Consider the following 13684-nt stretch of genomic DNA (forward strand, 5'->3'; position numbering starts at 1 on the left):
TCTGAGGAAAAAATACTTTGAATTTATACTCTGTCAAATATAGACATTTGATAATGCCTTAGAAATGAAACACCAATTTTAGAAGGAGTAAATTTCATTACTTTTTCTAAATTAAAATTAACAAAGAATTTTGGCAAGATGCATAAATGAAATTTATTAAATACAAAGAAAAATCCAAACCTTGCTTATATCGTATTTTAATTCATTTTAAATCAATTCCAGAAGGAAAAAGAAGGCTTGCTTATGTCCAAAAGATACTAAAATTGATGAATCACTGAATTCTACTCCTGAAACCAATATTGCACTGTATGTTAACTAACTGGAATTTAAATAAGAATTTGAAAAGAAAAGATACTAAAGAAAGGGAAATGAGAAGATAAGAAACTTTATAAGACAAGAGCAAACCCCATTATTATAAAACCATTAGACTGAATATATTTAGATCTGGGAAACATCAATTTCTTGCCAATAACCATTTACCTTAAGAAAATTGAAAAAATATTTTCCCCATGTCAAAGACTAAAATCGGAGGTCTAAGGATGATTCTCCAAGGCACAAGAATTATAAATCTGGATTTATTGGTTTCATCCTTGTGTTTATACAGTAACAAAGATTCTTCTTCCTATGGAAAATGATAAAAATAACATTTGCATATAAATCAGGACTAGAAAAAATTAGTTCAATAACAGATTTACTAAAGCAAGGAATTGAAAGTGATCATTAACATTTTTATTACTGTTATGTTCACACACTGATATTTTGCAGATTTAAAAGCATATACACATAAAAGTTGGAATAGAAAATATGCTAGGGGCTGGAACTTTGGGTGGCATTTTTTTCTCTTACATTTCTATAGTTTAATATTTATGATTCAGCATGCATTACTTTCTTAATAAAAAAATACTATTGGGGTGCTTGGGTAGCTCAGTTGGTTAAGCTTCTGACTCTTGATTTAGGCTCTGGTCATGATCTCATGGTTTATGGGATCGAGCCCCATGTCGGACACTGTGCTGGCAGTGTGGAGCCTGCTTGGGATTTTCTCTCTCCTCTCTCTCTCTTCCCCTCCCCTGTTAGCATTCTCTTTCTCTCAAAAGTAAATAAACATTTAAAAAATACTATTAAAAATTTTTTCAGTAAAATTCTGTGAAAGCTGTAATATGTTGGTGTTTAGCCTTACTCTCTGGTGGCCACCCCTTACCATCATAAATCAGCCTTTGATGAGGCTTAACCATTCAGAACACTAAGTTAGAACATCCTGTCTGCTTCCTATCTCAAAGGAAGAAATGGAGACACTTGCTAACCTAAATAGACTAAACCAGGAATGATCTCATGACATAGACTGGGCAGCATTGATGCTGACAATTAATAAAGAGCAGTCAGGTTTGTAATTCCTTCAGTGGATTTTTGGCAGTTCTGTGGGATTTTATCTACTCAGGCCTGGTAGGGAAGAGAAGACTGGCAGATACCTACTTGTCAAGCAGTAATTGAGGGGAAATCTGAGTAAACTGTTTGTCAAAATGTGGTTTTGAAAAAAAGTTTTAACTAAAGATGCAAAAATAGTGCATGCAACACACCAAAAAACACTTGCTGAAGTGCCAGGCCCTGGACAGTGTATGACATCTTTTTAATATAGTAGCACTTGTAGGTGCAGGAAACAAAACAAGCTATTAAAACACATAAAGGACAGAAAATGAGCCAAAATGATGAAATGGAAGGATTCTCCTCAAAAGAAATTCCAGGAAGAAATGACAGCCAGAGGATTGCTCAAAACAGATATAAACAATATATCTGAGCAAGAATTTAGAACAGTAGTCCTAAGACTAATAGCTGGGCTTGAAAAAAACATAGAATACAGCAGAGAATCTATTGCTGCAGAGGTCAAGGACCTAAGAAATAGTCACGATGAATTAAGAAATGATGTAAATGAGATGTAAAATAAACTAGATGCAGTGACAGCAAAGATGGAGAAGCAGAGGTCAGAATAGGTGAAATAGAAAATAAACTTATGGAAAATGATGAAGCTCAGAAAAAGAGAGAAAGGAAATTACTAGACCATGAGGGGAGAATTAGAGACCTAAGTTATTCAATGAAATGAAATAATATCTATATTCTAGGAGTTACAGAAGAAGAAGAGAGAGAAAGCACTGCAGGTTTATTTGAAAAAATTATAGCTGAGAACATCCCTAATCTTGGAAAGGACACAGACATCCAAGTCAAGAAAGTACAGAGAACTTTCTTCAAAATCAACATAAACAGGTAAACACCATGACATATCACAGTAAAACTGGCAAAATACAAAGATAAAGAGAGAATTCTGAAAGCAGCTAGGGGCAAACGGGCCTTAACCTACAAGGGTAGACACATAAGGGTAGCAACAGACCTGTCCACTGAAACTTGGCAGGCCAGAAGGGAGTAGCAGGAAATATTCAATGTGCTGAATAGGAAATATATGCAGCTAAGAATCCTTTATCCAGCACAGCTGTCATTCAGAATAGAAGGAGAGATAAAGGCCTCCCAGACAAACAAAAGCTAAAGGAACTCATGACCACAAAACTAGTCTTATGGGAGATCCTAAGGGGGACTCTGTGAATAGAAAGCAGCAGACTACAAAGATCCAGAGATATCACCACAAGCACGGAACCGACAGATAACACAATGGCACTAAATCCATGTTTCGATAATCACTCTGAATATAAATGGATTAAATGCCCCAATCAAGAGACATAGGGTATCGGAATGGATTAAAAAAAAAAACAAAAACAAAAACAAGATCCATCTATATGCTACCTACAAGGGACTCATTTTAGACCTGAGGACACCTGCATATTGAAAGTGAGGAGATGGAGAATTATCTGTCATGCTACTGGATGTCAAAAGAAAGCTGAAGTAGCCATACTTATATCAGACAAACTAGATTTTAAAACAAAGATGGTAACAAGAGACAAAGAAGGGCATTATATCATAATTAAGGGGTCTATCCATCAAGAAGAGCTAACAATTATAAATGTTTATGTCCCCAATGTGAACACCCAAATATATAAACCAATCACAAACATAAATAAATGTATAGATAACAGTACTGTGATTGTAGGAGACTTTAATACTCCACTTACAACAATGAACAGATCATCTAGGCAGAAAATCAATAAGGAAACAATGGCTCTGAATGACATATTGGACCAGATGGACTTAACAGATATATTCAGAAATTTTCATACAAAAGCAGCAGAATACACATTCTTCTCAAGTGCACATGGAACATTCCCCAAAACAGATCACATGCTGGGTCACAAAACAGCCCTCAACAAATATAAAAGCATTGCGATCATACCATGCATATTTGAAACTTGAAAACAACGAAAAGAAAAAATTTGGAAAGTCTACAAATACATGGAGGTTAAAGAACATCTTAGTAAAGAATGAATGGGTCAACCAGGAAATTAAATAAGAAATTAAAAAAATATTTGGAAGCAAATGAAAATGAAAACACAACCATCCAAACCCTTTGGGATGCAGCAAAGGCAGTCCTAAGAAGAAAATACATTGCAGTCCAGAACTATCTGAAGAAGCAAGAAACGTCCCAAATACAGAATCTATCCTCATATCTAAAGGAACTAGAAACACAGCAGCAAAGAAAGCCCAAAGCCAGCAGAAGAAGAGAAACGAAGATTAGAGCAGAAATAAGCAATATAGAACCCCAAAACCCACAGTAGAATAGATCAATGAATCTAAAAGCTGGTATTTTGAAAGAATAAACAAAATTGATAAACCCCTTGCCAGACTTCTCAAAAAGAAAAGAGAGCCCAAATAGATAAAATCATGAATGAAAGAGCAGAGATCACAACCAACACCACAGAAACAAAAACGATTATTAGATAATACTGTGAAAAATTATATGCCAACAACCTGGACAATCTGGAAGAAATGGACAAATTCCTAGACACTCACACACTACCAAAACTCAAAAGGGAAGAAATAGAAATTTTGAGGAGACCCAGAACCAGTGAAGAAAACGAATCCATTATCAAAAATCTCCCAACAAATAAGAGTCCTGGGTCAGATGGCTTCACAAGGGAATTCTATTAGACATTTAAAGCAGAGTGAACACCTATTCTTCTCAAGATAGTCCAAAAGACAAAAATGGAAGGAAAGCTTTCAGACTTATTCTATGAAGGCAGCATTACCTTGATTCCCAAACCAGACAAAGACCCCACTAAAAAGGAGAATTACAGGCCAAATCCCTGATGAATATCGATGCAAAACTTCTCAATAAATACTAGCAAAACGAATTCAGCAGTATATTAAAAGAATTATTCACTATGATCAAGTGGGATTCATTCCTGGGATGCAGGGCTGATTCATTATTTGCAAATCAATGTGATACATCACCTTAATAAAAGAAAGGATTAGTACCATATGATCCTGTCAATAGATGCAGAAAAAGCATTGGATAAAATATACCATCTTTTCTTGATAAAAACCTTTAAGAAAGTTGGGATAGAAGAACATATCTTATCATAAAAGCCATATATGAAAGGCCCATAGCTAATATCATCCTCAATAGGGAAAAACTGAGAGCTTTTTCCCCTGAGACCAGGAACACAACAGGGATGTCCACTCTCACCACTGTTATTTAACATAGTGTTGGAAGTCCTAGCTTTAGCAATCAGACAAAAAATAAAATAAAAGGCATCCAAATGGGCAAAGAAGAAATCAAACTTTCACTTTTTGCAGATGACATGATACTCTGCATGAAAAACCTGAATGACTCTACCAAAAAACTGCTAGAACTGATAAATGAATTCAGCAAAGTCACAGGATATAAAATCAATGTAAAGAAATCATTGCATTTATATACATTAATAATGAAACAACAGAAAGAGGTATCAAGCAATTGATCCCATTTACAATTGCACCAAGAACCATAAAATACCTAGGAATAAACCTAATCAAACAGGTAAAAGATATGTACACTTAAAACTATAGAAAGCTTATGAAAGAAATTGAAAAGACACAAAGAAACGGAAAAAATTCCATGCTCATGGATTGGAAGAATAAATATTGGTAAAATGTCAATACCACCCAACACAATCTACACATTCAATGCAATCCCAATCAAAATTGCACAAGCATTCTTCTTGAAGCTAGAAAAAACAATCCTAAGATTTGTATAGAACCACAAAATACCCCGAATAGCCAAAGTAATGTTGAAAAAGAAAACCAAAGCAGGAGGAATCACAATCCCAGACTTCAGCCTGTACTACAAAGCTGTAATCATCAAGACAGTATGGTATTGGCACAAAAACAGATACATAGACAAATGGAATAGAATGGAGAACCCAGAAAGTGTCCCACAAATGTATGGCCAACTAATCTTGACAAAGCAGGAAAGAGTATCCAATGGAAAAAAAGACAGTCTCCATAGCAAATAGTGCTGGGAGAACTGGAGAGCAAGGTGCAGAAGAATGAACCTGGACCACTTTCTCACACCATACACAAAAATAAACTCAAAATGGATGAAAGACCTAAATGTGAGACAGGAAACCATCAAAATCCTAGAGCAGATAACAGGCAACAACCTCTCTGACCTTGGCCACAACTTCTTACTTGACATGTCTCTGAAGGCAAGGGAAATAAAAGCAAAAATGAACTATTGGGACCTCATCAAGATAAAAAGCTTTTGCACAGCAAAGGAAACAATCAATAAAACTAAAAGGCAACCAACAGAATGGGAGAAGACATTTTCAAATGACATATCAGATAAGGGGTAGTATTCAATATCTCTAAAGAACTTACCAAACTCAACACCTGAAAAACATACAATCCAGTGAAGAAATGGGCAGAAGACATGAATAGACACTTTTCCAAAGAAGACATCCAGAAGGCTAACAGACACATGAAAATATACTCAACATCGCTCATCATCAGGGAAATGCAAATCAAAACCACATTGAGATACCACTTCACACTGGTCAGAGTGGTTAAAATTAACAACTCAGGAAAAAAAAAACAGATGTTGGTGAGGATGTAGAGAAATGGGAACTCTGTTATACTGTTGGTGGAAATGCAAACTGGTGCGGCCACTCTGGAAAACAGTGTGGAAGTGCCTCAAGAAAATGAAAATAGAATTACCTTATGACCCAGCAATAGCACTACTAGGAATTTATCCAAAGGATACAGGAATGCTGATTCATAGGGTCACATGTACCCCAATGTTTATAGCAGTACTATCAACAATAGCCAAATTATGGAATTATGAAAAGAGCCCAAATGTCCATCAACATGAATGGATAAAGATGGATAAAGTTGTGGTGTGTGTGTGTGTGTGTGTGTGTGTGTGTGTATACATACACATACATATATGTGTATGTATATATACATACATATATATGTATATATAATTACCCACACATAATGGATACTACTCTGCGATGAAAAAAAAAACGAAATCTTGCCATTTGCAACCACATGGATAGAACTGGAGGGTATTATGCTAAGTGAAGTAAATCAGTCAGAGAAAGATAAGTTTCTCAAGTTCCACATATGAGTGAAAACATAACAGAAGACCATAGAGGAAGGAAAAGAAAAATAAGTTACAAACAGAGGTAAGCAAACCATAAGAGACTCATAAATACAGAGAACAAACTGAGGGTTGATGAGGGTGGGGGGTTGGGGAGGCAGGGAAAATGAGTGATGGGCATTGAGGAGGGCACTTGTTAGAATGAATACTGGGTTTTATATAAGTGATGAATCATGGAAATCTGCTCCTGAAGCCAAAACTACACTGTAGGTTAGCTAACTTGACAATAAATTATTAAGAAAAATAAAAAGAAAAATGTTTTAATTGATCTTAATAAATTATCCCTTGATTTCACTTTCATCTTTCATAATTTTCAGCCTTTCTTTTTTGTTCATGGAAATCCTGAAAAATAAGCCAATCATTATGAACATCTCAGCAACACCTTTGTCTTATACCTTATAAAATTTTATTTCTAGGGATCTAACCAAGTCCTCTTTCACAAGTTTTATTCTGTGTACTCAGGGATAATTGAAGGACCCAGGAGAAGGTTCACTGGCTTCAAACTGACCAGGGATTATAAAAATAGTGGCAAGCCCAATCATTTGCAGTATCAATGATATTATAAGTATCCCATATTTTACTGAAATTTTCAGGTAGACTATATAAAATCACCTATAGACCATGATTGAAAGACTCTCTAGGTTGAACTTGTTTTTCAAGCCATTGTCTTTCCCTAGAATGGCTATTCTGTCCTATTTTAGAAGTTTCATTTGATTCACAAGGCCCATTTACTCAATATTTGCTGAATACCTACGTTATGGCAGATAATGATTTAGGCAAAAGACAAATAATAATAAACAAGATAGACACGAAGATTTCTGTTCTCATGAATCTTATATTAAGAAAAAGATAATAAACAAGTAAACAACTGAGTTTTAGGTGAAAAGGGGAAAATGGTATCTGTGGTAGAGAAGAGGTCTGTTTTCATCATGGGAGTCCAAGAAAGCTACTCTGAGATCACATTGGAGCAGAGAACTGAAAGATGAGTGAAACATGTAGCCTAAAGAAAGAATGTTCCATGTGTATAGTACCTAGGGTAAGGTCCTAATATGATTGAAAATCAGCAAGAGCTAATTCATTTCAACATTTACAAGAAACTCTGATTCTCCCAGCTCACAATGACCAAATTCTTATAATAGCACTTGTCTGTGTCCTTCATTTGGACCAAATGTGTGTTGCATTATAATACTAGCTATCTTTGAGAACTTGAGATGCTTGCTTTCCACCTAAGATTCAGCTACTTCCTGCCAGGAACCTTGTCTTTTGCCTCTTGATATACTCAAAACCAAAAATAGTACTCTCATACTATATTCAGTAAACACTCATGACCATAATCTGATGTAATGACCTGTGCTACTGTCATGCCCTCAAAGAGCTTATCAACTCTTGACTTACAGAGTTGGGCTGAGAGCAGTGACAGGCACTGGCTATCTAAAAAAAAAGTATCCAATAAATGTATGTTGGCTTTGAACTTTTGTTTAGGTTTATTTTGTAATGATTTGATAATTTTATAAATGTGTTCATAATTAAAACAGTAGACTTAATTGAAATTACAGTTAAAGTGAATCACCTTTAGTTGCTGAAAAATGGCTTTTGTGGTAGGCTTTTAGCATTAAAATGGTTTTTCTTGGACTAAAACAATACAAACTTCATAACTACAGCTTATAATTAGCCTTACTTTTTTGTCATATAATAGTGTTTCAAGACAGAAATCAAGGCATATGATGCTAGTTTTTTACACCCTTGCCATTTTATCTAAGCTGAGATAGCACATTGACAGAGAGAGTATTCACAATGCAGAAGTGTGTTATTGCAATATTGGAATCCTAATAGTGGTTGTAAAATTTCATGGTTTAAGAAAATGATACAACCCATAGATACATGTTATAAAATGGAATATGATTTTTGAAATTAAAAGGTGAAGCATTTGTACATTGCCTTTTAAAGGTGCTGATCAAATACCATCAACTTTGAAGTAAAAATACTATAATTTTGACTTTATTCTGAGTTAGAATAACTCCCTGTGATAATATTATTCTAAAGTTGTTTTACTTCTGCATTTATCCAAAGAAACAACCTGGTGATTTTCAAGTCGTGTGTGTGTGTACTGATTGATATACAATATTGTATTAGTTTCAGGTATACAGCATAATGATTCAATATTTATATACATTAAGAAATGGTCACCACAATATGTCTAGTTATCCATTCACCACGTCCTCACCAACACTGGTCATTATCAAAAGGACAAGAAATAACAATTTTGACAGGTATGAGGTGATATCTCATGGTGACATTTGATTTGCATTTCCCTGATAGTGATGTTAAAGATTTTTCATGTGCCAGTTGGCCATCTACACATCTTTGGGAAAATGTCTATCCAGCTCCTTTGCCCATTTTTAATTGGATTTTTTATATTGAGTTTTAGGAGTTCTTTATATTTTTTGAATGTTAACCCTTTATCGGATATAGCATTTCCAAATATCTTCTGTCATTCATTTGGGAGAAGGCTGCCTTTTCATTTTGTTGATGATGGTTTCCTTCACTGTGGAAAAGCTTTTTAGTTTGATGTAGTTCTATTAGTTTATTTTTTCTTTTGTTGTCATTGCCTGAAGAGACAGATCCAAAAATATTAAGACCAATGTCAAACTTAGTGTTTATGTTCTAGGAGTTTTGTGATTTCATCTTATATTTTAGTCTTTAATCTATTTTGAGTTTATTTTTATATATATGATGTATGAAAGTGGTTCAGTTTTCCAAGCATCATTTATTGAAGAGACTGTCTTTTCCCTCATTGTATGTTCTTGACTCCATTGTTATAATTGACCATAGAAGCACGAATTCATTTCTGGGCTTTGTATTCTGTTCCATTAATCTGTGTATTGGCTTTTGTGCCAGTACCAAATTGTTTTCAAATCCAAGAACAAGACGCTTTCAGCTTTGTTCTTCTTTCTCAACATTTCTTTGGCTACTCAAGGTCTTTTATAGTTCTATACAAATTTTAGGATTATTTGCCCTAGTTCTGTGAAAAATGCTATTGGTATTTTGACAGAGATTGCATTGAATCTGTAGATTGATTTAGGTAATATGGACATTTTAACCACATTATTTTAATCCATGAGCACAGTATATCTTACCATTCATTTGTGTCATCTTCAATTTATTTAATCAATGACTTACAGTTTCAGAGTCTAGGTTTTTCACCTTCTTAATTTAAATTTATTCCTAGGTGTTTTATTCCTTTTGATGCAATTGTTAATGGACTGTTTTCTTTCTTTTTCTGGTAGTTTATTGTTAATGTGTAGAAATGTAACAGATTTCTGTATATTGCTTTTGTATCCTGTAGCTGTACTGTATTCATTTAATAGTTCTAATTGTGTGTGGGTGTGGGTGTGTAATCCTTAGGAGTTTTTTTTATGTATAGTAACCTGTTATCTGCTGATAGTGACAGTTTCACTTTTTCCTTTCCAATTTGGATGCTATTTATTTATTTATTTATTTATTATTGTTGGCTAATTGCTATGACTAGGACTTCCAATACTATGTTGAATAAAATAGGTGAGAGTGGACATCCTTGTCTTGTTTTCGATCTTAGGGGAAAAGCTTTCAACTCTTCACCACTGAATATGATGTTAGCTGTGGGTTTGTCATACATAGCCTTTATTATGTTGAGGTATACTCCCCCATCTCCATTTTGTTGAGAATTTTATCATGAATGGATGTTGTACTTTGTCAAATGCTTTTTCTGCTTTTATTTAGATGATCATATGATTGTTATTCTTTATTTTGTTAAAAAGGTGTGTGTAGCACGTTCATTGATTTGTGGATATTGAACCAGGCTTGTATCCCTGGAATAAATCCCACTTGATCATGGAGTATAATCCTTTTACTGTATTGTTGGGTTCCATTTGCTAATATTTTGTGGCCAATTTTTGCATCCATGTTAATCAGGGATATTGGCCCATAATTGTTTTTTTGTATGGTCTTTGGTTTAGGTATCAGGGTACAGCTGGCTTCACAGAATAGGCTTGGAAACATTCTTTCCTCTTCAAATTTTTTGGAATAGTTTAAGGATAGGCATTAATTCTTCTTTAAATGTTCAGTAGTATTTACCTGTGTAGCTGTCTGGTCCTGGACTTTTGTTTCTGAGTTTTTTTGATTACTGATTCAATTTCATTACTAGTAATTGGTCTGTTCAAAATTTCTAGTTCTTCCTGATTTAGTCTTAGAAGATTTTATGCTTTTAGGACTCTATCCATTTCTTCTCGGTTGTCCAACTTGTTAGCATATAATCGTTTCTAGTAGTTTTTAAATAATCTTTTGTATTTCTGTTATATTTGTTGTAACTTCTCTTTCATTTCTAACTTTATTTGCCACCCCCCCTTTTGTTTTGACTCTGGCTAAATGTTTTATCAATTTGTTTATCTTTTCAAAGAATCAGTTCTTAGTTTCATTAATCTTTTCTATTTTTAAAATCTCTGTTATTTATTTCTGCTTTTATCTTTATTATTTCCTTCCTTCTAGTAATTTTGGTCTTTGTTCTTTTTCTACTTCCTTTAGATGTAAGATTAGATTATTTGAGATTTTTGTTGTTGTTGTTCTTATTTAAGGTGGATCTGTATCACTATAATCTTAGAATTGCATTTGCTGTGTCCCATAGGTCTTGGAGTATTGTTTTCATTTTCATTTGTTCCATGGTATGTTATTTCCTTTTTGATTTCTTCACTGACCCAATGATTGTTCAGTAGCATGTTGTTTAGTCTCTGTGGGATTTTTTTGTTTTTTCAGTTTTTTTCTTAGAGTTGATTTCTAGTTTTATATTAGTTGTAGTCAGAAAAGGTGTTAAGATTTTAATCTTAAATTTATTGAGACTTGTTTTTGTGGCCTAATATGTGATTTCTCCTGGCCATTTGTTGTTTAAAAAGGTAGTTTAATGTTATAAAGAGGGAACACTTATTCTGATGTTAGGAATCTAGATTAGAATCATGGCCCTACTGCTTAATAGTTGTGCAAACTTGGGTAAACCACTTCCTCAGTGTTCTTGTCTCCTCAGTGGAAATGGCATCTTTCCTACAAATCTTCAAAACTTTCAGTTTCCTAGATCGTTGTCAGTTTTCAACCTTGCTAGGCAGTATTAAAAATTATTAAAGTTCATGTAGTTCAAATGGATCAATGTAATGTTATGTAATAAAATTACTTCTTAACAATCTATTGCTATGTGAAACTGGATGTAAAACTAATGGTCATATTTTCTTCTCCATCTTTTTTTAAGAGAATTTTTTAAATTTTCTATTGAAATATAATTGACATGTAACATTACTTTCAGGCATATAATGTAAAGATTTGCTATCTGTATATAATATGAAATCACAGTAAGTCTAGTTAACATCTGTCACCAATCATTCATAGTTACCTTTTTTCTTGTGATGAGAACTTTCAAATTCTATTCTCTTAGCAATTTACAAATGGGAATGCAGTTTATTAACTATAGTAACCATGCTGTACATTTCATCCCTATGACTTATTTTGTAATGAAATTTGTACCTTTTGACGGCCTTCACCCATTTTGATACCCCTCCCCCACCACATACACATGCAACTACCAGTATGTTCTCTGTATCTATGAGCTTACTTCTTTATGTTTTTTTAATTTAATTTTTTTTATAATTTACTGCCAAATTGGCTTCCATACAACACCCAGTGCTCATCCCAACAGGTGCCCTCCTCAATGCTCATCACCCACTTTCCCCTCTCGCCCCACCCCCATCAACCCTCAGTTTGTTCTCAGTATTTAAGAGTCTCTTATGGTTTGCCTCCTTCCCTCTCTAACTTTTTTTCCCTTCCCCTCCCCCATGGTCTTCTGTTAAGTTTCTCAGGATCCACATATGAGTGAAAACATATGGTATCTGTCTTTCTCTGCCGGACTTATTTCACTTAGCACAATACCCTCCAGTTCCATCCACGTTGTTACACATGGCCAGATTTCATGCTTTCTCATTGGCACGTAGTATTCCATTGTATATAAAAACCACATCTTCTTTATCCATTCATCAGTTAATGGACATTTAGGCTCTTTCCATAATTTGGCTATTATTGAAAGTGCTGCTATAAACATTGGGGTACAAGTGCCCCTATGCATCAGCATTCGTATATCCCTTGGGTAAATTCCTAGCGGTGATATTGCTGGGTCATAGGGTAGATCCATTTTTAATTTTTTGAGGAACCTCCACACTGTTTTCCAGAGTGGCTGTACCAGTTTGCATTCCCACCAACAGTGCAAGAGGGTTCCCATTTATCCACATCCTCTCCAGCATCTATAGTCTCCTGATTTGTTCATTTTAGCCACTCTGACTGGCGTGAGGTTTTAATTTGTATAACCACATCTTAGTGTGGTTTTGACTTGTATTTCCCTGATGAGGAGTGATGTGAGCATCTTTTCATGTGCCTGTTGGCCATCTGGATGTCTTCTTTAGAAAAGTGTCTATTCATGTCTTCTGCCCATTTCTTCACTGGATTATTGGTTTTTGGGTGTGGAGTTTGGTGAGTTCTTTATAGATTTTGGATACTAGCCCTTTATCCGATATGTCATTTGCAGATATTTTCCCATTCCATCAGTTGCCTTTTAGTTTCGTTGATTGTTTCCTTTGCAGTGCAGAAGCTTTTTATCTTGATGAGGTCCCAATAGTTCATTTTTGCTTTTAATTCCCTTGCCTTTGGAGACGTGTCCTGTAAGAAATTCCTGCAGCTGAAGTCAAAGAGGTTTTTCCCTGCTTTCTCCTCTAGGGTTTTGATGGTTTCCTGTCTCACATTCAGGTCCTTTGTCCATTTTGAGTTTATTTTTGTGAATGGTGTGAGAAAGTGGTCTAGTTTCAACCTTCTGCATGTTGCTGTCCAGTTCTCCCAGCACCATTTGTTAAAGAGACTGTCTATTTTCCATTGGATGTTCTTTCCTGCTTTGTCAAAGATGAGTTGGCCATACATTTGTGGGTCCAATTCTGGAGTCTCTATTCTATTCCATTGGTCTATGTGTCTGTTTTTGAGCCAATACCATATTGTCTTGATGATTACAGCTTTGTAGTAGAGGCTAAAGTCTGGGATTGTGAT

At 34.7% G+C, this 13684-nt stretch overlaps 1 protein-coding gene across 1 annotated transcript in view; it reads right to left on the reverse strand.

Moving 5' to 3' along the window:
• Positions 1-200: 200 nt before the first annotated feature.
• The window catches only part of DZIP3 (DAZ interacting zinc finger protein 3), a 138519-nt gene continuing 125035 nt past the window's right edge, over positions 201-13684 (reverse strand). Inside the window, exon 33 of the mRNA XM_047874673.1 lies at positions 201-622. The gene's annotated coding sequence lies outside the window, so the exon portion shown is untranslated. The remainder of the gene's footprint in view (positions 623-13684) is intronic.

The sequence above is a fragment of the Prionailurus viverrinus genome, chromosome C2, assembly GCF_022837055.1.
Source record: "Prionailurus viverrinus isolate Anna chromosome C2, UM_Priviv_1.0, whole genome shotgun sequence".
Classification (NCBI taxonomy): domain Eukaryota; kingdom Metazoa; phylum Chordata; class Mammalia; order Carnivora; family Felidae; genus Prionailurus; species Prionailurus viverrinus.